Source organism: Lissotriton vulgaris, chromosome 10 (assembly GCF_964263255.1).
Source record: "Lissotriton vulgaris chromosome 10, aLisVul1.2, whole genome shotgun sequence".
Classification (NCBI taxonomy): domain Eukaryota; kingdom Metazoa; phylum Chordata; class Amphibia; order Caudata; family Salamandridae; genus Lissotriton; species Lissotriton vulgaris.
The window spans coordinates 476,315,951-476,338,833 of record NC_141698.1 but is presented as its reverse complement, the minus strand read 5'-3'; the positions used below and the strand labels follow the sequence as shown (position 1 = coordinate 476,338,833).

The window sequence follows — 22,883 nt, the reverse complement described above, 5'->3', positions numbered from 1 at the left end:
ATAATGCCCCCTATATACCATTCGCCTATTTACCGATCGGTAACGGCCGAAAATACCGATTTTCGGCCATTACCGACCGACCTACATCGGGCCCCTATTCTTTTTTTCTCAAATTTTTCTTTGTAGATTTTTTTCATATCTCCAGCAATACATAGAACTGATTAGCTTGTATCAAGCATTCTAACAGCTATTACTATACACAGCTTCTATCGGTAAATAGGGTGCTTCCTGAGGCCTAAGTCCTATTGCAGTATAGCCCATGTGACGGGACATAACCTCAGTCAAGTTTCCCTCTCTTATAAGTGCCCTCCCCTGTCCTTAGTCCCTCCCTATACCATTATTAATAGAACTTAGTATAAACACATGAGGAATAATAATAGAAAAAAGAATATAAACACAAATTAGGTACTTAAGGGGTTAATGTACATGTTATCAGTACCCTTGAGCGTGGATCTTTCGCTGTTCAGAACTGGAAGAGGTGTAGCGCTCGCACTCTGGAGGGATAGGTTATGAGAGGGAGTCCCCTGGATAGTCAGCGGTCCCCAAACATATCCAAAGTTTTTAAATCATCCCTAAAGATATCACTCATCCTTTCCAATAAGGATATCTGCCCGTAGACTCTGGAGATCAAAATCCGGGGTGTTTGGGATTGGTTACCCCAGCACATCTTTGATTTGCACTAAAATCTCTGCCCAAAAGGACCGGATTGTCTGGCAATCACGCCAAATGTAACGCATGCTGCCTAGAAGCCTGCAGCCTCTCCAACAAATGTCTGAAGTGGTGGGAAAGGTTTATTTTAATTTTGTCCGTCTGTAAAGCTCAATGTCTCAGCTGTAGGTAGCGGAAGTGTTCAGTACTTGGAAGGTTGAAGTCTCTGTGGCAATGCTCAAATGTCAGTATATCCCAATTATGAAAAATATTGGAGAGGGTGAGACAGCCCCCCTCCCGCCATGGTCAAATGGGCCCGGTTGTACAGCCATAGGAAATGCCGGGCTGTAGGGAGAAAGGTATGTTGTCCAATTGTGTAGCTTTTTTACCTCATCCCAGGTCTTAAGAGTTGCTCTTGTGGGAGTGCTCAAGTAAGCATTTTTGGGGTGATCTGCTCTTGGCTTCCACAGGACGTCCCAGATGGCCCTGCCTACGATTGCCCTGTCCATGTGGAGCCAGTGCTTGTCCGAGTTCGATTCCTGCATCGACCAGTCTGCAATGACTCTCAATTGTACTCCATATAGTAATGTTGGAAATTTGGTAGTGCGAGCCCCACCCCACCTCGTCTTTTGATTGCCGTAACAATTTTAAGGGTAGGTGGGCTCTCTTGTTCTGCCAAAGGAATTGGGTTATCATGGTTCTGAGGGTCGGTAAATAGGCCCTGTCAAGCTCTATGGGAAGGCTCTGGAAGAGGTGGGGAAATTTTGGCAGCACTGTCATCTTAATAGCATGTATTCTGTTGAGCCAGTATAAGTACAGTGGAGCCCACCTTTTTAAATCAACCCTCAACTGACGCAAGAGTGGAGGAAAGTTACCCTGGTGAAGACTAGATAGTTTAGGGGTTATCTAGTCTCCGAGATATGTGAGGTCTTTCTTCAACTATTGAAAATCGGTCGAGGCCACCAGGGAAGTCATGTCTGTTATCGCAAATGTTAGATTGAGAAGGAAGTATTTAGTTAAATTTAATACATAGGCCTGCTACCTCCCAGAAGAGTCGTAACTCATCCTGAAGTGTTTGCAGGGAGCGTTGTGGGTCAGAGAGGGTTAATAAAATATAGGGGCATATTAGAAAGAACCTCGTTAAAATTATCGCAGTTTTAGCGGCAGGAAACTGACGCTAAAACGGCGATAATGGGCTTGCTAATATGCGTTAGAGAATTTCAATAGAAGCCCAGGTTAGATGTGCAGGACATCTAACCTGGGCTTCTAGTGGAATTCTATAACACATATAAGCAAGCCAATTTTTGCCGTTTTAATGGCAGTTTCCTGCTAAAACGGCGATAATTTTAACGAGGTTCTTGCTAATATGCCCCATAATTCGCAAATAAGGAGATTTTGTGTTCCATTGATCCAAAATTGATATCCTGAATTGCGGGCGTCACCCTGATCTTTCCACTTAGGGGTTCTACACTTAGTGCAAAGTGTAACGGAGACACTCTACCTCCTCCCTCTTCCCAGGGCACAGCGTCTGAGCCCACCCCACTGACCAGGACCCTGGAGCAAGGTGCAGCGCAGTTGCAGAAATCATGGCTATAAAAGAGTCGCAGAAGCAAAATGGCCAATCCCGCCGGTCAAATGCTTTTTCTGCTGCGAAACCGAGCAACATAGCCGTAGATGTTTTTTAGTAGCTTTCTCTTTTAGGTGAATCACCCTCTTCACTTTGTTGTATGTCTGCCGGCCTGTGATAAAATCGGACTGATCTGGATGGATCAGGTCGGGCATTAGATACCGTAGCCTCACAGCCAAAAATCTTGAATATAGTGTTGCATCTAAATTGAGTGGTGCTTTGGGTCAGTAAGAGCTACAGGTCTCTAAGTTCTTACTTGGTTTCAGTATTACTGTGATCATGGCCTCGCTCATAGTGGGTGTGACCTCACTGATGTTAGCAATGTGGTTAAAGAGGGAAGTCAGATGTGGGGCTAGCCAGGAGCTAAAGGATTTATAGACTTGTGCTGTAAGCCCACCTGGGCCGGGGGACTTTTGGAGTTTTAGAGTTACTATAACCTGTCGTACCTCCTCTTCATTAATGGGTTGCCCTAGTTGTTCATTTTGAGCCCATGTGACTTGCGGTAGTACTACTGTGTGTAAGTAGTCAAGTTGCGCTTGGGAGTTGGCAAGGTCAGCTGTGTAGGGATTTATAACATTGTCTAAAGGTCTGAGCCTTGTCATGATCCTCCGTTGCCACTTCTCTGGAGCGTTTACGTATATCACCAATATACTCCCTTTCTCTGTGCACCCTGAGCTGACTTACCAGATGTGTCCCCACTTTATTACTGTGTATTTTAGCTGTTTGTTTAAGGTGGAGCAGATTCAATTCTGTGACTGTATAGATTGCGTTCAGTTTCCCCCTCACAGGTGTGACTTTTTGTTGAAGGGTCAAAGTTGGAGCCACTTTGTGGGCCTGTTCTAGGGTTTTCAGGTCGCTTTCTAACGTTACTTGTTTCCTTATCCTTTGCTCAGTAAGTGTGGATAATAATGGCCTCTCAGGAGTGCTTTGAATGCACCCAGTTATTAATGGGCATGGTGTCTTGTGGTTTATTCAACTGCAAATATTCCCTAATGGCCTTCCGCAGGTCATCCCGGAGCATTTTGTCATGGATCAAGGCATTTATGAAGAACCAGCGTTTGTATGTAGTTGTGGGGTTTTTCCATTCCACAGCTACAACTAATGGGGCTTGGTCGGAGATTGTGAATTGAATTGTCACCTCCCTTATGTCGTGGGATAGTGCCTGGCTAAGGAAGATATAGTCCAGCTGGGAATATGTACAGTGAACGTGGGAGAAGAAAATATAGGCTCTTGTTTCAGGATGAATCTCCCTCCACCCGTCAATGAGCCCCAGATCGTGTACTGTTTGTTTCAGCTCTCCTGTGAAGTTTCAGGTAGGTGCCCTAGGGTGATGTGTGCTGTAAGTGCCGGAGTGCTAAGTAAGGTTGAGATCCCCCCTTTAATATTATTTTCCCCTCTGCAAATCCCTCTATCAACATTAAAAGAAAAGTTATTAAGGCCACCTGGTTCGTATTTGGTACATATGCAGCTGAAATAGTGCAGAGTCTCCCCAAGATTTGCCCCTTCACCACCACTATTCTCCCCTCTTTATCTGTCTTGTAATCCTCTGGTTGGAATTTCAGAGAGGAGTGGAAAATCAACGCCACACCATTATGTCTTGTGGGGGGCTGAGTATTTATATGCCAGGGGATATGCCTTATCTTTTAATCTGTGATCCTCCAACCTTTTAGGATGGCTCTCTTGTAGAGCGAGTTAATCATTGTGCTGGTCTTGTAGGTACTTCTAGAGTTTATGGTGCTAGGCTGGCATATTTAACCTCGTATATTCCATTCAATTTTTTGATTACCATGATATAATTTGGCCTTTATTTCCCTTCCCTTGAATCTCTTCCTCAAAGGGTGCAACCTCCTGTATATGTCCCCTCTCTCCCGATGTCCAGATCCCCTCCCGTCTGTCCCTCCGTTAGCCTGGGAGGCTGTGTGTGTCCATCAATTTGTTGAGGTGACCCCCTAGTACCTACAACACAAAAAAAGAAAATAAACCCCCAAGCACAGTCAATAGGGACAACTGGTTCCCGATCTAACCGAAAGAATCGGTGTATGAAACTCATAGTAGGCGATTCTAACCGAAATCACCACCATTACTCCAGCTAAGCTAAATAGAAGTGGGGTAGGAACCACTAGTCTAGTCTTATGTTGAGCCAGACAGGAAGGTGGAGTGGCTTATATTAAAAGGATACAGAAAAGTTCAAACTTTAACCATTTATAGGTGATCACATAAGGTGCCTGGGAGTTCAGATCATCTCTCTTCTCCCCTCCCAGATTGCTTCCCAGACCGTGGTGCATCAACGCTTTGGTCTCTCCAGGGTGGCTCGTGGCTCTGTCCATTTAATGTTTTCATTGCTGTCTTTGGGCACGCTGGGAAAGCCAAAGAGTCTCATTCCAAGCTTCTGGCAACCCTGCCCCGGTATTGCTGGTTCCATCCGCTGCTGGTTGCTCCCCCGACGTGGGTATCTTCAGAAGTGCCATGGCCTCCAAGACATCAGTGATATGGTGGGCTTTGTTTTGCCAGCCAAAGGCCAGGCCAAATGGGTAGGTCCAATAATATTTGATGTTCTCTTGCCTGAGCTTGCCCATGACTGGACTGAGCTGCTGATGACAGGTCCGTGTCACTGGGGCTATGTCTTGAAAGCTAACAACATCTAGTTTCCTGACTGCCTGGAGGATAGCTTCTATTGTTTTGAAAGAGTGCAACTTAGCCAATACATCTCTCGGGCCCCTCTTATTACCAGCCATTGGTTTTCCTATTCTGGGCACTCTGTCTATCTTGACCTTCAGAGGCGCTGATCCCAAGACCTCAGAGAAGAGCCCCACCATGAAGACCTCCAGATCCGGCCCCTCAGCTCCCTCCTCCGTGTTCCTGATTCGAATATTCTCTCTCCGGGATCTGTTTTCCAAATTCTCACTCTTGAGTAGGGATTTTTGTAACTGCGCTTGAAGAGTTTACGTGAGCTCTCTTATTTGTTATGAGCGATGATCTAGATCAAGTGTTTTCACCTCCACATCCAGCACCCTACTACCCACATAGTCTATGTCTTGTTGTAGTGAGACCATTTTGCCAATCAGCTCTGCTCTCAATGTCTCCAGGGAGGTGGCCATGTCTGCTTTGAACTCCTCCCAAAGTAACGGAAGGAGGAGAGGAGATCTCCTTTTGTAAGAGCTATGGTGACACTCTGGTCTGCAGAATTATGGCTGCTTCGATGCTCCGTGGGGGTAAATAGCTGGACACCTTATTGCTTTGGTGTTTGTTCGGTTGCATAAAGAGCATCTCAAAGTCTGCATAGGTAGAAATGGTGTCTCTACTTTGGGGCACCCTACAGAGCGATAATGCACGGGCAGGATCCCAGTGGGGGCAGCGTTGACTAAGCACTTTGCACTCTAGGCAACCACAACTACCCTTAGCCTTGCTGCCACTACTTCAGGAGTCAAGCTCCTCTCTGGTGGGCGATCATACAAATATTTTGCTCTGCATGGCAGGATGGCTGTAATGTTCCCAGTCCAGTGTCAGCCTTCACCACTCTCCAGACCAGTCACTGCCGCAGAGCCCGAACGATGCACATACCACCCCTATCGAGATTTGCTGCTCCCTGCCCCCTAAACAGGACTGGTCTCTCTGGCGTACTCCTCGGCCCCCCTTTCACAGGAGCAGGCCATGTTGTGGCCCTCTAGTCCATCACCATGTCAAACATCTGAGACTGAGTTGCTGGTCAAGCAAGACCTCTGATCTCCGGGTCAGGGAACTCTGCTCTGCACTCCAGCAGCTCCATCGTTGCACCGCTGCCTCCTACACCTCTCAGCCAGGTAGGCGTTTCAGGCACTCCTCCACCTGCAGGCTCCTGCCTGCACCTCATTCCTGGTGGTCTAGTGGGAGAGCTTTGCTCTTCTGCTGATCCGCTCGTCCAGCCTTCTCTATTTGTCTGACTTTTGTTCTGTTATTGTACCTGTTTTCCTGTTTTTTATTACTGTGCCTCACTGTGTCCTTTGTCTCACTTTATTTGTATAGTGCCCCTTTTTTTTGATGCCCTTTCCTGCCGCTGCTGGTCCCGCGGCCACTCCCCCCTACTGGTTCCCGCTCCCTCCTCCCAGCTGCATTTCCCTCACGATTTCCTATTTAATGGCGGTAGCTGGCGTGCCCAAGATGCACCAAAGGCAAGCCTGTCTGTGCCCGACCACGACAAACGCCGGGAACCCTGGTCCTCCGACCACCCACTGCTATGTGTAAGCTGCCCTCCACGTGCTCAACCCCTGAGGAAACAACAACAGCCAGCTGTCCACACTGAACACCACCCACGGCCAATTCTCCTGCAGACACTGCCGACACATTCACCAACTCCCGCACCCCAACAGCCACCGCCCTCCAGCCGAACGCCAGCACACACGAAGCCCTGAGCTGCATCCTCATAAACGTGCGCTCCCTGCACAGACTCGCAGTAGAAATATGGGACCTCCTTGACACCCTCCCGCCAGATGTCGCCTTCTTTGCGGAAACCTGGACCAACCCCACCTCCTCCCCGGAAATCGCAATCGCCATCCCTGATGAATACAAGATCCAGAGGAAGGATCGCCCTAACCAACCAGGAGGAGGACTCGCCATCACAGGCAAGAACTCCCTGCAACTCACCACCTCCACAATTAACAACCCCTCATCCCCCACGGAACACCTCAATTTCCAGATCTAGACCAGCCCCAGAAATAACCTATGCAGCATCCTCACCTACAGACCTCCTGGACCTGGAGTCGCGTTCACCTCTACCATCACTGACCTCATCGCCCCCACGCCATTCCCTCCATGGACTACATACAGCTCGGAGACCTCAACTTCCTCCTTCACAACCCTAGGAACCCCAACTGCTCTGCCCTCCTGGATAACCTCACCAACATCAGCCTGAAACAACTCATAACCACCCCCACCCACAAGGCAGGACACACCCTCAACCCCATCTTCGCAGGAAGCAACAACATTCACTTTAGCCACACCACGCAACCCCCCCGCACAGACCACCACTGCATACAATTCTCTTTCAACAAGGCCACCCCTTACAAACCAGAACATGCCCTCTGTGATGGAACTGGAGCAAGGTCACTGAGGAGCACCTCAACTCCACCCTCAACCACTATCCCCCTCCCACCTTGACCAACGCCAACTCTGCAGCCGAAGAACTACACAGATGGATCACCAACTGCACAAACAAGCTCGCCCCCCCACTGCTATCCCGACAGACAGCGCCCCAGGAAGGCCACCTGCTTCACCACCGACCTCCAAGAATACAGGCGCACCTGCAGACGTCCCAAGAAGCTAAGGAAGAACAGCAAAACAGCAGAAGACTGGACCACCTACAAGAACGCCATGACAGAATACCACCAACAACATCAGAGCCACAAAAAGGACCTTCATCCACAACAAAATCCTCGTCAACTCAAGCAACTCAAAATAACTCTTCAGCATCATTCAGGAATTCATCAAACCCCCTAGCAAAGCAACGGACGTCACACCCTGCCAGGACCTCTGCAACAAACTCGGCTCCTACTTCCATCTGAAAATCAAGCCCCTCTACGACAACTTCAACGAACAGACACCACACACCGAAATCACTCCTCCCTCCAGCAACGCCAGTCAGCCAAACATATCCACCTGGAACTCAGGTCACCAACTAAGACACCGCCACAATCGTAAAAAGCACTCAGTAGCTCCCATGGATCCCATGCCCTTGCACATCTTCCACAGAACCGCAGCCGCCATAGCACCTGAGCTACGACACACCATCAATGCCACTTTCGAAGCCAGCACTATCTCCAATGACTGGAAACGTGCAGAAGTCAAGCCACTTCTCAAGAAGCTCCCCTTCCCGGCCTAAGTCACTGAGAAGAATGTCAACGTCCAGCTAACAAACTTCATTGGAGAGAACTCCATCCCTACCCTTCCCAATCTGGATTCCGCAGTAACCACAGCACCGAGACCGCCCTCCTTGCCACCACAAACAACATCCGTACTCTCCTCGACCAAGGTCACACCGCGGCCCTCATCCTACTAGATCTCCCTGTAGTCTTTGGCACTGTCTCCCACCGGCCTCTCACCACCCGACTCCACTACGATGGCATACAGGGAACCGCCCTCGACTGGCTCCGCTCCTTCCTCACCGGCAGAACCCAAAGAATTAGACTTCTGCTCTTCCTCTCCAAACCCACCGAAATCAACTGCAGAGTACCACAAGGATTATCGTTCACGCCCGTGCTCTTTAACATCTACATGGCCCCCCTCGCCACCATCATCAGACAGCATGGACTCAGCATAGTATCCTACGCAGACGACACCCATCTCATCCTCTCCCTTACAAAGGATCCCCACACCACCAGACTCCGCTTTCAGTAAGGAATGAATGAAAACGTCTGCTAAATTCTTGACTTAGCCACCCCTAACATAGGCGGTGGATTCTGCTGATACGACCACAGGGTCGTATCAGCAAGGTTATCGCCGTTTTGCAGCGAGCATCAATGGAAAACCAGCGATGTTCCCTGCAAAACGGCGATTTCCCCGCTATCGCAGGAATTTTTATCGTGTTGGAGATATGCTTTGCTAATAACGCGATATCCCCGCGATAAAAACCTGCGATAGCGGGCGTTAGGGAAAGGAGCCCTAAGCACGCTTTGCGATAGTTGTTGCAAAGCGTTGCTGATATGACCCTTGGACTCTTAGCCAATGATCTTACTGTCATCTCTTTGTCTTTGATAAAAGTAGCTAAGAACCTTGTAAAATAGGTCAGCAGACTCTCTGGCTAGTACAGTGACTGACAGATAAACGTCAACACATGCAAAACCGCGGACCTTTATTCACAAGAAAGATTAAAGAGCATCCATAGATCTTACTTTATGGACTTCAATGGAAAGGTAATAAAGTTGGAAAACAGCAGCTTCTACCTTGAGGTGATACTCTAGGTAGGAGCTGCTAAACTCCTACCTTGAGTAGGAGTTTAGCTGCTCCTACTCTAACTCAACTCTAAACTCAACTGGGGAAAGCACATTGAGAAGACTTAGCAGAAGGCATCAACCAAACTAGCAGCATAACCTCCTCTTCTGAGAATGAAGTCAATGCCTATGTGGAGTAAGGTGTATGCAATCAAAGAAATTATCCAACCCACAATGTCAAATTCTTCCCTGGTGTGGAGTGTTTACCAGGCAAACATTGAAAATCTCTGCAAAAACTCTAAAATCATGATCCTACGGATAACAGCAGGTGCGCCTTGTTTCATAAGAACATTAGGCCTGCACAGGGCTAATATAGAGTTAGAGGCATTGAGATGTTGGACAACCACCTCTGAAAACTCAACAACAAATTATACTTCATCAAAAGGAAAACCTGCAGATCAAGAAACTTGATGACATTTCTGTGAATCCTTTTTTCCATTGCCTGTGGCCCCCCACAGCACTGACCAAGTGAAATTAACTCACCTGTGAAAAAGTGTCTCAGATCAACAAGAAAACAAAACTAAGACTAAAATAAAACTTAAATAGAATAGGGAGTGATGAGGCTCAAGCCTCAGTATTTAAAACTTCTACTGTAAGATAGAATCTGACAGCCAGAGAAGAATAGATTGGAGCAATGTCTGCTATTCTTCAATTGCCAGTGATAAAAAGGTCATGTGTTGACAAAGTGCTGTTTAAAAAGCAATCTTGTGTTTTTTTTGTTTTTTTAAACAGAGGGTAGATGCTGTGTTATGGAATCCAACTGGGAAGACATTCTCTATCCTCAGTGCAGAGCAGGGGGGGTCTTCCATTTTCTTTCCTGCTTCACGCATTTTCTGATTTCACATCTGCTGATGTAACTGATTTGGGTTTTTGATGCTCCTCCAGAAGATTAGGTTTTTAATGTTAGACATGATGCAGTGATTTTACTGACTGCTCTCAGGATGATGCATAAATATTTTAAGATGATGCCGTTTGCAGCCTATAGGGATCTAATTGTACGTAGTGCTTTGTCAAATTTACACAAATCTTTTGTGAGTCAGGCTGCAGTATAAATGATGCTCTTCAGAAATGCCATGTAGGTGACTGGCATCTCAATAAGAGAGGTATACCTTCATCAAGGTGAGAAAGGATTAGTGTTTAAGGTAATTCTAAAGTCTTCCTCTGGTTTGTTCTTGAAGGAATACCCTAACTCTCTAAAGTAACAATAGCTGATTCCAGGCTGTCTTGGTTTTGTCAGTGTGTGTTGATATGGAAGCCTATTGAGCTTTCATTGTTTTGCGTGGTGTAGTCTTCTAGGTTCATTTCATCCAACGATGCCAAGACCTCTTATTGGTTGTTGGCATTCTTGCATAGGAATATGTCGGCCTTAGTTGAAGTCCACTGAAATAGGTCACAGACGTCCATACTTAAGTGGTTACAATGCAGATTTCGGATGCATGATATTGTGACTCAATTTGATCCTTAGGTAAAACTGGTTTTGTTTAAATATATTAGTGGATACTGACATCAAAAAAACTCCCAAGGATCCCATGCATAAAAGTACGATTCCGGGTGGATTCTTGATAGATACTGCATGATGTTGAGTAGCCTCAGATTCAGAGGACATCATCTAGACCAGCTTGGATCTCTTTGATAGAATAAATGGAAACACATTTGGGGGGGCGGTGCTCCAAAATTATTTAATGTGAAAGGTTGTTCAAAACGGCTGGTTGGTCAATGGTATGAAGTGCTGCACAGACGTTGTCAAGGATTAGAGGAGTGTGGGGTCATTGTTGACCTCAACTTGCAGATTGTTGTCCTCTAATTGGGTAATCACTTTCTTCATGCTGCATCCTATTCTGAGCCAGACTCTTAAGCCTATTTGAGAGTGTTGGAGTTGATCTTATTATGGAGCTGATTGGCAATGGTTCTTTTTATTTTCTTTCTCAGAGAGACTATAGATTCTTGATTGGAGGATAGCTATCAAGCTCTCAATGGAAGAATCTGTCCTTTTTTCAGGACATCTGAGAACCTTCTCCTTATAACTTCCATAACCTTACCCAAGCTATCCATCATCAGACCCAGAACTCATCCTGTTACAAACACACATAGGTATGATCACCTGTTCGTGCCATACATATAATTTCTTATCCTCCCCACAACCCACTCAGAAATCGTTTCCCAAACCAAATTCTCCTATATACATACCGCTCTCAAGCGCATTATAATCCACAAAAGACTGCAGCATGTACCAGCCCCGTCTCATCCATCATCCCTTAACATCGGAGGCCATTTTTTTTATATGTTACAGACTTAAAAACAGAAAAAGGGATGTCATTTATCTGTCTTAAATTGTGATGCATGGCCTGCATAATCTTCTGGAATGAAAGTAAATAATTGTAGGAGTGTAGATCCCATCTTTTCAAATGTTAGTGCCATTTGTTTTAAAGGGAAATGGAAAAAGTTTTCTTTTTGTGTATAAAGTTAGCATGACTCCCTACAAGAATACAGTAATGGCATTTGAATGCAGGCATGCTACATCAAAAACTCATCGATTTGACACATTTCTGACAGGAGGCTGTGATGAACTTTAGAACAATGCACACTTTCGCCAGGAACCGCCACCCTTGATGAAAGAGACTGTGGATCATCAGTGACCTGTAGGCCTCGGCTGCGAGTGCCCCCCAAAATTCCACTATTTGTGGTAACTGCTCTTACAGTACAAATCAGGATCATGAGTGCCATGGAAAACACTGTAACACTGGCAGATCAAGCCCCCAAATCCACGTTTTGCTTAATTTTCAGGACAAATCTGGCAATTGCTGTTATTTATCACATCTAATAAAAAACAATTTTGGATATCATTATTTGGCCAGTGCAATACAGAACAATGTAACCACACAGTACTCTTAATCGCGGTCCTAGTCTCCCTTTGTAAGGCTCTGCCATTTGCAACAGGTGATCTGTATTCAGCCTAAGCGGAGTTTAAGGAGTTCTGGGTAGAGGAACTCTGTGAAGTGCAAAAAAACCTCTGCCGCGCTACGTGGAGCTCCACAAGCGGGGGAGTGCGTTAGAAAAATGCAGTTCACAGTAATTTTCAGTGCCAGGTGTTTTTCCACCTTTGAAATTTTCGCGAATAGCACCATGCACAGTGCAAGCGGGCGCTGCTTCCTTTCTGCTGCTCGAGTATATTCTCTACTCAAAACAGGAGCATTCTCAATGCAAACGGACAGTTTCTCAATGCGAGCGGTCACAACCATTGCATTAAGAAATCTGACCAGCCTCGTTGAGAAATCTCGCTAGGAGTTTGATTTCCCTTGCTTGAGCTCAACAACTTGACGTTCACGAGCGCAAAGGAGGAAGAATCTTGCCGGGAGGTAAATTTTTCTCACTTGCGCTCGTCAACTTGATGTTGACGAGCATGAGCGACGAAAAAAACTCCACTCCACTGCGCGGAGCAGAGTTTTTCGGAACTCTGCAAGCTCTGCATAACGCGGAGTCGGAAAACTCGACAAACTCCACGAAAAGAGCAGTGTTCACCTTCCTGGCTTAATCTGTATCAGAAGGTTTAGGTCTCTGTAAATAGAGGATGGGGGGTAGATAGGAACCTCTTTTGATGAAACAGAATTGTATTATTCCTCTTGTAGTGAGTGTAGATGACACTGAACAATCTTCTAGATGTTAAAAATCTAAACACACACACTGAAATTGTGGATTTTTTTATTTTCTAAGAAGTCATTTGAAAAGTTTTCTACCATAGCACACGCCAAACATTTCCAATATGAATAGCTTTCTGCGTGGTTTTCCTTATTATAAAAAAAAAACACATTGATTTGGTTGCAGTGTATTTGTGTGAAAGAAGTGATTTTGTAATGCTTATTTCTGAGAAGCCCTAAACAAATTCTAACACGATCAAATATTGTTTACTTCAGGGAGCAGTATAAAGGTACATGAGCATTGAAGGGAGATGCTGAGGGCTCAGTGCATCGGTGAAGAAACAGCTACTACGTAAGGTGAGATGTACATCATCTCTTCAGGATCACTTTCAAGACTCATCCAGTAACAATCACTCAGACGCGATGCCCAGAGCTCTCAAGGGTTCCAGGTCCATGCAGAAACAGCTCATGCAGTCCAATATTTGTATTTGCATTCTGAGATTTGAAGTCCTGGTTTTACAATGGGATTCGAAGAAGTACAAACCTTAGAATGTAAAGACAAACGACACAGGCTGGCCGTGTGACTCATGCATGGAGCCGGGAAACTGGAGAGCACAGGATGTTCTTAGCGCACAGCCTTCGCCTCATCAGTGCTCACTCTCACGTATGATCTCCTGAACACAAAAACCAAGCTTGCTCATCATTAGTCACTAGAATTACTTTGTGCAAATCACTCCTTACTATGCTCTCGTGAATCAACTAGCCCGTCTTATGGCTTATTAGTTCCCAAACTCACCCTGTGGCAGCCGCTCTCAGGCATGATCTCGTGTACGTACACCATGGGTCCCTCCAGGCTGTTCGAGCCTCCGCAGACCATCAGTCCAAGGCTCCCTGATTTAGGAATGGAGATGCTCTGGATGCCGGAGTCATTAGAGAAACTGCAACCAAGAAGACTGCATGTCAGTATCATACAGAGGATTCCCTCCATTCAGGTAGGACATGACTAACATGCAAGAGAAGTGTCGGATTGGATGCAAGGACGTCTCTACAGGATTCATATCTATCGGAAAAGGCATAATTACAACTGGAATCTTATCTGATAAAAAGCAAGAGCAAGATAGAGAACATTTTTTAAAATAATGTCAGAAATACAGAATTTCTTGGGACCCTCAGGTATTCTTGCTATCGGTTCTCAACATGTTTAGATATTGTTATTTTGAGGAAACATAACATACACTGACCTCTGTATTGTGATGTTGTTCCAGTGACAAGAATTACATTTATCAAAACAAGTTATGTTTTTCAGTGCAATATTAATCTTTTACCTGTCTTCAAACTAACTCTTCCACTGGGTTTATTTTAGTACATTATCTGATTCAAATTATGGTTCCCAGGAGTGTCTCTAAACAGTGATAATGTAGTGATATGCCAGTGTGTAGCCAGACCTTCAAGAGTCTCATTCACCTGCGTCTGAATTATTTGAGGCATGACTGAATTCACACAAACTCCACAGCATGATACAATGGATTATTTTGATAACCCATACCCGTGAAGATAATCTTCCTTTACCACTTAGTCAGGACGATAATGGGTCGGGTAGCAATTATGTAGGACCCAAAGTGCACATTACATCACCTGCACGGGGGATAGAGTGTACATCGAATGTGTCAGTCAAATGTAATTGTCTAAGATTGGTGTAGAAGGAAAATGGCTGCTTGGTATTTGGATGAGTACAGAAGGGAAGGACAATTATGGGATGTAGAAATCACTCCCGGAACTGCATCTCTTGGTTATCATTTGGTGAGGATCTGGTGACCTAGCTGAAATATTATATTCATATATCTATATTAGGTAATTATTGCATTATATATTATGAAGAAATAACAAATGGTTCCTGCTTTAGCAATTAACATCTCTGTGTATTTATGCAAAAGAACCAAAAGCTATTTATTAATTAATTTATTTTCGAGTTTTATATAGCACAAACTTGACCCGAAGGTATCAGAGCACTTTACAGAGTTGGAGCTGCAGCATTTACAAGTAGTACAGGGTAATAGGAGGCAATATATAATGTACAAAAGGCGTTGTAGTGGCCATGCGAAAGAGTTCAGAAGGCGATGATGCTTGGTTCATATAGGGGGTAAGGGGTAAATGCACGATGCTATCCAGAGGTAGTGATGGTCAGGCTCATTGGAGTTGGGAAAGACTCTAATCCAAGGGCGTCCACTGCTTTAGGAGGTAGCGTGCAGGTATATGCTGAGGAGAAGTAGCTTTAGGTTTTTCTTGAAGTGTAGGAAAGATTGAGTGGTACGAAGATCCTATGGCAGGGTAGTCGATATTCTAGGTGCATTCCCCGAAAACGAATGGGTGAATGTTTTTTCTTTCTTGAATTTGGGTGGAATTAGGAGTTGAGCGTTTGAGATTTGCAATGGTCTCTTTCGGCCAGCTTTTAATAATTTGTTTGAGAAGTAGATAGGAATTTTCATTGTAGAGCCTTATATGGATTATACAGGCTGTTTTGAATATATGTATCACTTCGATTGGTAGCCAGCTGAGTTTTATTAAGAGTGGGAGTGCTGTGGTCAAAGCGGCTTTCACCGGAGAGGAGTCTAGCCGCTGCATTGAGTGTAGATTTCATTTGGGTTTGGGTAGTTTTATGGGGAACTAGTGATTGTTGCATTACAGTAGTCTCTCTTGGAGAGGAATAGGGATTACACTACAGTCTTTAACTCTTATGGGGGGATGAAGGTATTTCTTTTTTAGGTGTTTCAGCATTGATGTGATCTTTCATGTTCAGGTTTTTGTCTAGTGTAATCCCAAGAGATTAACAGAGGTAGAGATAGAAAGTTTACAGGTTAGTGCAGTTAGGTTGTCAAGCAGCCCATTGTGGACAGGAAGCGACACCCCTTTCAGGTTGGATGAGGAGGTGTTCAGTTTTGTTGGGGCTAAGTTTTAAGTGGTTGTTAGTCAGCCAGGATGGTACCATGCAGAAAGTATAATTTAGCTGGTGGATGTTTTTGGATGATGAGATTTTAAAGTAGAGTTGGGTGTCATCTGCATAGAGTTGGAAGGCGATTTTGGCTTGTTTCTGGATCACTGCAAAGAGTTCCATATAGAGTTTGAACAGAGCAGGAGATAGGATTGATCTTTGGGGGCTCCTTGTGGCACTGATATCGCTGGTGAGGTAGAATTATTCACTTGATTAAGTGAGATTGTTGGTTCAGGTATGAGGCGAACCACTGAAGCACAGTACCGTTGATGCCTGCACGTTGAGAAAGGGCGTTTAGGAGAATTTTGTAGTTAAATGTATCAAAGGCAGTGAAGAGGTCCAGGAGGATTAGGCTACCTGCCTGCCCCTTGTCCAGGGATCTGTGTAGGTCATCAGTGATGTTAAGGATTGCAGTCCCGTACTACAGCCTTTCCTGAATCTAGATTGACAGGTGTGGTGCAGGTTGAATTTTTCAATGTGGTAGTTGAGTTGTGAGAGCACACATTTTCCGATGGTTTTGGAAAGGAGAGGGTGGTTATATATAAGTGTGTATTTATTAAGGTCATTTTGGTCCATGTATGGGCAATGATGTGCCTGAGATGTTTGTCGAGCGAGGAGGGAAGAGAGTCAGAGAGATGTGAGGTTGACATGATACATGCAAGTATTTTGGTGACTCCTTCTTCCAAGACAGTATCAAATTTAGTCCACGATGCATGGTTTTTCAGTTGTATATGATTGTGGTTCGTGCTCTGGTTCAATGAGGAGAAGAGCTTGGGGGATCGTCATTGGTTGAGAGTGTAACAGTAGGGAGGCCATCTTTGGTAGGTGAGGAATCTTTGTTGCAGGGAGAGGAGGTGTGGGGGTACAGAGAGAGTTTGATGCTAGTTATTTTTTCAGACAAGAATTTGGTGAACTCTCCACGTCGGTTAACAGTGTCATCTGGTGGATGTTGCGAAAAAAAGAAGGTTTAGGGTTATATGATGTTGAAAAAGTATTTAGGTCTGTTTTTGGAGTGGTCAAGTTGATCACGAAAGAAGGATGATTTCTCTCTGTCGATATGTTTTTTTGTATTTTAAGCATTCAGCTCGGAGGAGAGAGAGAGAGAGAGAGAGAGAGAGATGAGTCCATGAGGCTTGTTGTCTCCATGTTCTTTCAGCCAGCCTAAGTTGTCATCTCTCATTGTTGAGGTCTTTATTGAACCATGATCTGGAGGGGATACTTCTTGACTTTTTGAATTTTAAAGGGAGGATCATGTTACACAGTTCTGACATGTTCATGTTATAGTGGGAGGTGAGGCCATCGGCGGTTGAAATATCAGGAAAAGGTATAATTTGGGAAGTGATTAGAGATCCTAACTCTGGCTGAGGAATTAGGTACATATTTCCTGCCCAGTGTTTAGGACGTTTAGTTTGGGTCTGGAGCTTATGTTGGTTGGCATTGAGATTGAACAAAATTAGCTAGTGATCGATCCAGTCAGTGGGAAGTATGGACTGGAGGGATATGGTGTTATGGTTGGAAATGATTGCATCGAGGGTAGAGCCTTTGGTGTGGGTTTGTTTATTGCATTGTTGGGTAAGATCGTTAGCTTCAAGGAGTGTGAAGAAAGCTTTAATTTTTATATCTTCTGCATCATTCAAGTGAATGTTTAGGTCTCCTAGTATAATGTCTGTCCAAGGTCAAGTTTAGATTTTGACAAAGCTACCCTCAAACAGCAAAGAGAAACAAAATTATAAAGAGGACTTGAGAATTCAATGCTGAATTCGAAAATCCAAAAATGAACTTCTTCTAGTCGAATCCATCCAAAATCTATCTACACGTTGTTGGCCCTGCAAGGTACACAGAATACCAGGATACCCAACTCATAAATAATTTGCTCCAATATTTTACGGGACCTGGATCTCACTTCAAAGACTTTCTCCACAGCTATCTTCGTAATTTCTCTTTTTTCTTTTTTGCCTGCTAGAAAGCAACAACCTCAGAGATTTTATCAGAGGTTATATCAGCTACCTATGAATTTATTTATTTGAAAGGTTTTATATAGCGCTAGCTAGACCCAGGCCTTAGTTTTCTAAAAAACAGAGACATAGAATGAGCAAATAAATTAACATATACAGTGGCTGGGGCGGGGTAAGAATCATGGGTTGAGCTGAGGGTGAGATAGAGATTTTGAAAAAGGATAGGTGGGGATACCAGGTTGTGGGAGGGGGGATGGTCATCTGGGCTGAGTTTTAAGAGGGAGGAGGGAAGGGAGGTGGGAGTAGGGTGGGATGCTTGCCTTCCATCGAGGTTCAAGGACACACTCCTCTACACATCAATCCAGAGACATTATCAATTTCATTCTCAACATGGGCAATTTCCTCATCAACTCCAAGATTCCCTAAACAATACCTTGACATGAAAGACCCTAAAAACATGAGAATGATGTATAAAGAACCCTTCTTAAGCACTCATTTAGAGAGCAGCCATCACTCAATCCACTGATTTGTTCTAAGAAAATAAAGCCCTTTCCAACCACCACACAGCTCTGTCTCCTCTGCCCAGACCACAAAATTATATTTAATTGTCATCTGCGCCAACCAGAACTCATCTGTGAAGCAGAATTGAATTGCTGCTCTTCCACTACTGAACCTTTCTTTGGTACTGTATTCAGTATATTAGCCTACCATAATACAAAGACCTTGAATATGCTGCCTACACTGGACTGAATATCGCAGTACCCCATAAAGACATTTCTAATAATCTACCTTCCTTCATTCCTGTACATATGTTTCCTCTCTGACGCAGGCATTCTTTAAGTCTCGGAAAGTGCCACCATTGCACCCTTTCTTCTCAATGCCTTTCATGTTCCTCTCTTTCGCATCCCAAATTTTTTTAACATCTTCTGCCACAGCATAAAATTAACACCAAGGTAATGCTCAAACCGGAAAAAAATATTCATACCAAGACATCTGTGCCCTGGGCTCCAATATCTGCAATGGATCAACAAATGACAAACAATCACCCACAGCTCAATGCTTTAAGAACAGTGATCCTCACCTCGTGAAAATGGTTACTGCACCACCCTATTTCCTAGAGGCCTTTGGAATTTTTACTGCCCACATCGGCCACCAACAAAGTGAGGACTCTTATGGAAATCATGTACACTGACATCTCTCTTCTGCTCCAAGTAAACCAGGTTACTGAAACATCATTCTAGATACAATGTACTTGCAACTCATTTCCCCCTGTCTTGGGCTTTCCCATAGGATACAAGATATTATCATCTTGGAACTCCTCTGTAACGACTATAAAAAATAATTATACATTCATGGCCCAGCCTTTGCCAATAGGTACAACAACACACTTCAAATGCTGACACCAGGCAGCTGCTACATCTGATTTAGGCTGTTCACATAGTCAGAGTCAATCATAGAGGCATCCATGGGACAGAGATGATCTTTTTGCAAAAATTATTTTCTAAACCTAGTGGCTTAGAAGGACCCACATATTGCCTGGTATCACTGATTACCATCTTCAGTGTTAGAAAGTAAAGTTCCACATCAGGAGTAAAAATGTCCACCATTTGTTGGTAAAAAAGCCAAAATATGTAACTCTTTTCCAACACGAGTCAGAAACCTTCTGAAATGACTGGAATTCCAAAGATCTGTAAAGTGTGGGCTGTTCCCTAATGACTTACCTCCCTCCGTGGCATTGTCCAAATTGGAATTAGAAACAATTCTTTCGCTGCAGTTCTGAAGAGCTGTAAAGGTTTGGAAGTTCCAAGCTGCTGATCTCCTATCCAAACAAGATAATCTATGCCTGAGGCTCCACTTACAACATTCCACCCAGTGTACCAACCTAGTGCCCACTGGAGGTGAGTTCCAACAACCCTGACTATCTATCTCACACACTTCTGCTTCACTGGCAATGATTGTGGGTCAGCAACAGGTCTGCAGCAGCATGGTTTGATCACCCTTCTAGCCTTTACCCATGACACTAACATTTCCTAGATCACACCAGTGGTATGAATGGGATCTATAAACAATAAAGCACAAAACAAAGCAAAGCAGCACAACTCCTGTAAACGCTAATCTATTTGGTGGCCAGAGCCTGGGAAAGATGACTTTCTTCATGGACAATTTCTGCTGGCTCTCTGTTAGCAGTATAAATGTAGGACTTGGTTTTTATGCATCCTCTACAGCTCTACAACGTTTTGGAAACATACACTACCACATCTGCCATGGTATTTAACTGAACGCTGATGAATTAAACCCAAATCTGTTGACTGGGTGTGAGTGTTTGATTGGTTCAGACCATCACCACCCCCTTTTGTACCGCTTTGTTCGCCATAAGTTGGCAGGGTATGCTCAGACGTGAGTCCCTTGCTCACTTTGCCACTGGATTCAAGCAAGCCGGGCTGAAGACGGCTGTAATGTCAGAAACCGGTCCTCGGAAGCTTGTTTCCGGTCCAGGAAAGGCATGGCTTGGCAGTTCGGGCTGGACTGTTCCCATGAGGCACAGGGTCAGACTGATTTGCATATGACCATGTCTGAACTGGGGTGTTAGAGTGGGCTAAAGAACGGTGATAGATTAAACCCAGATCTGTTGACTGGGTGTGAGTGTTTGATTGGTTCAGATGTTCCGTCTATCACCACCCCCTTCTGTACCCCTAAATAACCTAAGGCATGAGGGATTTGCTTAAATGAGCAACTCTTCAAGGTGAAACGCAGAGTCTATTTCTCTGGGTGCCTCTTGGTATAGGCCTCCAGAAGTCATGTATCTGCTCATGTATCTGTTTCTTAGTAAGGCATATTGAATGTTTACATTTCAGAGGCCTAGTACTTTTATTTGAATTTTCTTGAAATAGGCCTGCACAAAAACCACAAGGATCTCTCCCTCTGGGGCCCTACCAAACTGATAGACCTTTCTGAGACATTCTTAGTAGTACTACACACACTAGTTTATGTTACTGATTTGATAACTAATGGAGAAGACACCTACCTATACTAATGGAACTAAAACTAATGGAGATTAGAAAGATGACTAATCTTGGTGGCAATGGCGCTTCACAGTTTATAGGCTGCTATCTACAGAGATGAATATATATGTCGTTGGGTGCCTAGGCATGGGTTGTCATCCTAACCCACAAATAATCTTCAGATTAAAGTTATTCAGTACAGAACCTATCACACCAACATAAAAGATTCAAACAGGGGCTTCTAGTACAGTTTTCAAGAAAGTCCACAATTATCGCAAATGGAGACAATTTAAGGTTCTTTTAATTTCAAAGGCTTTCCCTCAGTCCAGCCAACACGTGTTTCGTCGCTTGGGCGGAAACCCACGACTTCATCAGGGCTGATGTCAAGTTCTTCTAGAATTATCTGCCTTCTGGCTGGTTATATTTCTGGCCCAGCCTTATGTGGCGTGGGCAATCCTTTCTTGTTGGATCCTGGTCTGTGTTAACGCGGACGCTTCAGATCGGTAACTCTTAGTTTATTCCGTATACCGGTAGTATTGGTGTGATACCGGATATATATATACACCAAATATTAGTGTCCTTCCTCCAGTATTATTGGTGGAGTGAAGTCGCATCCCGCTCTCAATATCCTAGAGTTACGGGGCGGCAAATTCCCTTCCGTGTAGCGCGCGGTCTTCCGTATTTTGGAAGACCGCGCGCTACACGGAAGGGAATTTGCCACACCAATACTACCGGTATACGGAATAAACTAAGAGTTACCGATCTGAAGCGTCCGCGTTAACACAGACCAGGATCCAACAAGAAAGGATTACCCACGCCACATAAGGCTGGGCCGGAAATATAACCAGCCAGAAGGCAGATAATTCTAGAAGAACTTGACATCAGCCCTGATGAAGTCGTGGGTTTCCGCCCAAGCGACGAAACACGTGTTGGCTGGACTGAGGGAAAGCCTTTGAAATTAAAAGAACCTTAAATTCTCTCCATTTGCGATAATTGTGGAATTTCTTGAAAACTGTACTAGAAGCCCCTGTTTGAATCTTTTATGTTGGTGTGATAGGTTCTGTACTGAGGAACTAAAACTAACACCATTGCATTCCTTGGATGTAGAGTCCTAAGTAAGAGGCTCAGTCTGACATCCCAGTGTAGAAAACCCAACCACCCAAAAGTTCAATACTCGTGGCTGACATGTGGAGAAGGTTGAACAGGCATTTTGGTAGACAGTTCAGTGAAACTTGTCCAAATTCTGGAGATCGCTTACGCCACTTGACAATTTATGTAACACTTTTTACTTCCTGCGCCTTTTGTGTTTCCAGAAACAAAAAATATGTTTGAACATTTTCTATACACAACAATTAAACACTAACAATAAAAATAAAAGTATGTCATGAAATTTTAAGACAAATTTAGGCAAAGAAAAGGAGGTTCAAGTATGGTCTGGAAATGTGACTTAAAAAATCCTAAAAATAGAGTTTGTGCCCCGGTAGAAATCAATGAATGGCTGTTTAATTACTGGCTGTGGAAATGGACTATCATCATCATCATCATCATAATCATCATCATCATAGAGTCTTTATTTGGATTGTAAAACCATAAAAGACAGATACGAGCACCAAAAGTGACTACTTTAAAATACATTAATATAAATAGTTAAGACATGCACAAAATTCCTTTTCAATGAGTTTTAAACCATAGATCAAGACTCTTGATGTAAAACAGTAGCTGATGCACAAAGAATAGTTAAAATTAAGAAACACACAGCATCTAGCACTTCATACAGATAGAAAAAGGTGAAAGCAGTTCATGCTACCCCACCGCTAAGGTCACTATGGATTAACCAAATCATTAAGCCCTGAGTTTGTTGGCCCGAATCCTCCACGCCCACCCTAGGAATTTAACTATGTCGATAACAATGGCATCCTGAGGACTTGTCTGTAAAATCCTCAGGGCTTCGATGCCAACCCTTGTGCCAAGGACAAGACAGATAGGTTTGAGCTATTTCCTCGGGAGGCTGCAGTCCGGAACATGGGGGGAATAGTTTCAGGATAAGCCTGACACAACGGGCATA

At 44.3% G+C, this 22,883-nt stretch overlaps 1 pseudogene; it reads right to left on the bottom strand.

The window, feature by feature from the left end:
* The window catches only part of LOC147685425 (syntaxin-binding protein 4-like), a 1,115,687-nt pseudogene that overhangs the window by 499,033 nt on the left and 593,771 nt on the right, over positions 1–22,883 (bottom strand).